Source organism: Apodemus sylvaticus, chromosome 15, assembly GCF_947179515.1.
Source record: "Apodemus sylvaticus chromosome 15, mApoSyl1.1, whole genome shotgun sequence".
Classification (NCBI taxonomy): domain Eukaryota; kingdom Metazoa; phylum Chordata; class Mammalia; order Rodentia; family Muridae; genus Apodemus; species Apodemus sylvaticus.
Genome location: NC_067486.1, coordinates 12,389,078 through 12,392,052, shown reverse-complemented (window position 1 = coordinate 12,392,052; position 2,975 = coordinate 12,389,078). Strand labels below are relative to the sequence as shown.

Below are 2,975 nucleotides of genomic sequence, written 5' to 3'. Positions count from 1 at the left end.
AAACATTAAATAGCCCAGAGATCTGTGATAGAACAAAACAACACTAGCCTTAAAAAATTATCAATAAAATGTCTTTTATTGATTTTCTCCTTTACTCATAGCGCCTTATCTAGTCATTATCGGAGAGGCTTCCTATGATAATGGACTGAGACAGGTTCACACACCCACAACCAAACACTGTATGGAGGAAGGGTGTAAACTGGAAGTCTCTATAAAATCCCTCCCCTCAGAGCTCAGGGAATCTCATAGAAAAAAAAGGGCAGAAAGACTGATGGAGACAAAGGAGACAGGGGCCACCAGGATGACAAGGTCTCTGAATCAACTAAGCAAGGTGCACATGAACCCAGAGACTGAAATAGCAAGCTCAGCATCTGCATGCATCTACACTAGTTCCTTTGTGGATAGTCTCTGGCTATTAGCTTAGCACATTTATGGATTGCAGAACACGAGAGCAAGTGGGTGTCTACAAGTAGGTGTCTAACTCTTGTTCCTGCTCTTTGAACTCTTCTCCTCTTATTGGCTTGTCATATTCAGCTGCCATATGATAATATTTGCTTCATTTTAGTATATTGTCATGTTTAGTTGTTTTTTTTTTTCTGGGTTTTGGATTTTTTTTGTTTGTTTTCTTTCTGTTTTTTTTTTTAATTAGCTTTTCCTTTTATTGAAAGTATATGTAGAGAAAATAATTCTCTACATAAAGGTTGTAGAGTAGTTGCATTAAAGACTCTGCCCGGAGTGTCAGGTTCTTCTTTTCTTCATCTGTGTGAAGTTTTAAGTCCTTGGCAGGATTTGCTTCAGAGCATCCACATGTGATAAAGGAAAGCGAAGTCCGCAAACCTGTTCCCACCTCTTCTGTTCCCACCTCTTCTATTCCCACCTCTTCTGTTCCCACCTCTTCTGTTCCCACCTCTTTTTCTATCATGTGATTCTGTCTCACACTCTTTAGAGAATGACAGGTGTAGGCCATCTTTTGTTGAGCTTCATCAGGCCCGATTCTGGAGACAATGTGGTTTTGAACTGCAGTCTTACTATGCTGTCCAACCTTGGAAACTTTTCACCTGGGTTCATTGTCTCTGTTCCATTTCCCACGTAGAAAGGAGGGAGTCTATGCATAACGAAGCTCTTCTTCATATCTGAAGACAGAAGTTCCTTTCTGCCCTTGGGCTGGTCTGCAAGAGTCCTTAGAAAGCCACTCAATTTCCTTGTTACATCAGCTGGGGTTTCCAGCATCTGGCTGGCCAGGGCATTCCAGTTCTTAATGCCACATTCTTCCTTTGCAATGTCAAATAAGAGTCCTGAAATGGACTCCAAAAGGCAATCTCCCCATGAATTGCTCCAGTATGTGCTAATAGTCAGGTGAATTGAATGGGTCAGGTCTGAAGGTGTGTCTGCCTGATGAATGGTCCCTCTGGGGAAGTACAACAAACCACCAGGCATCAGCAGGAAGTGATGTGTTGGTGTGCCAATCCTGTCCTTGGTCTCCACACTGTACTCCTCCTGTGCCAGGAGCGCAGTTGCAGAGCACAGGCGCGAGTGTTTCTTTCCCCCCAGCTGCAGGATCAAAACCACAGCATTCTCGTAATGTGGAGGGAGGCCCTGATATCCTTCAGGATTCATGTGCACACTCCTGTCTACTAAGGAGTCAAAGTAACATTCCAGCTTTTCCCGGATCCTCCAGAGCTCATCCTTAAATCTCTGTGGTTGGTGAAACTGAATTGTTGATCAAAATCGTTTCTCACCTGAAAAAACTGTGCTTTGCCATCCTTATTTAAAACCTTCTTCTACGCACTGATGTGCTGGTAGACATTCAAGCTTCTTCTATAGCCCTTGGTTGGAGAGACTCTGCAGGTCTAAGAGGCTGAACAGAAACTGGTAATATGCAGCCAGTGAAGGGTCACCTCTCTGAATGAGAAGGGGTTTTGTTCCCAGAATTCCTTGAAAAATGTCTCTACTCTGATGGGTGAGATTAAATTTTCAAAGAAACTACTATGGTTGTCAAAGTTCAATACAGAAAGCACATCAGGTAGCTCCTCCTTCACTGCTTGCTAGGACCAGACTCTTCCTCATTCTCCTCTCCTGAGGGCTTCTCTTTCTTTGGGATTGTTCACAAGGAGGGAGGAAATGCAAACCAGGCAGCAAGACCTGTTGCCTGTGTAGTGGCCTGGTATCCTCTGCAAGCTGAAACTGGTTGTTAATTCTTTTCTTTTTCTTTCTCTTTCTTTATTTCATTCATTAATTCTTTCTTTCTTTCTTTTTTTCTTTTTGTTGTGTGTGCGCGTATGCGTGCACGCGCCATGTGAGCATTAATTACTTTCCTTATTGTTTAAAACACGTAAATTGTATACAATGTATCCTGATTATGGTCCCCCAGCCCCAACTCTTGCTTGGTCTTCCTCATGACCACACCCACCCAAAGTCACATCTTTTTTTTTTCTAAGCTATCTCTTATTAGAAAACAAACAGGCAAAAAGAGAGAGAGAAAAAAAGAGAAAAAATGAATAAAACAAGATTATAATAGAACTAAACAAGCAACAGCAGCAGCAATAAAGAACCTAAGAAAAGGATAGACTCAAGAATTTTTAGCATATTATAACATAAAAAATATTGCAGGTATAACTTACAATCCAACAGGTCAAGCAGTTACAGAAAGATCTAATCATACTTTAAAGGAAGCACTTAATAAACAGAAAGGGTGAATAAGAGCTCCCAGAAATAGATGGAATAATGCTTTATTGACTTTAAATTTTTTGAACTGCTGAAAGATACTGGATTGTAGAAAAAAAACTGCTGAATTAGATCAGCCTATATACTTTAAAGATGTTTTAACATCAACATGAAAGTCAGGGAATGTGTTATATTGGGGAAGAGGTTTTGTCTTATTTCCATAGGTGATGAAAGACTACGGGCTCCATCAAAAATGATAAAGATCTGCTCTGAATAGGAGAAGCTTCTACAGGAAAGGCCCCACTCAAGGA

At 41.0% G+C, this 2,975-nt stretch overlaps 1 pseudogene; it reads right to left on the bottom strand.

Annotated features, from left to right (window-relative positions):
- Window positions 1-658: 658 nt before the first annotated feature.
- LOC127666299 (ribosomal oxygenase 2-like) lies at window positions 659-2,098 on the bottom strand (annotated as a pseudogene).
- Window positions 2,099-2,975: the final 877 nt, after the last annotated feature.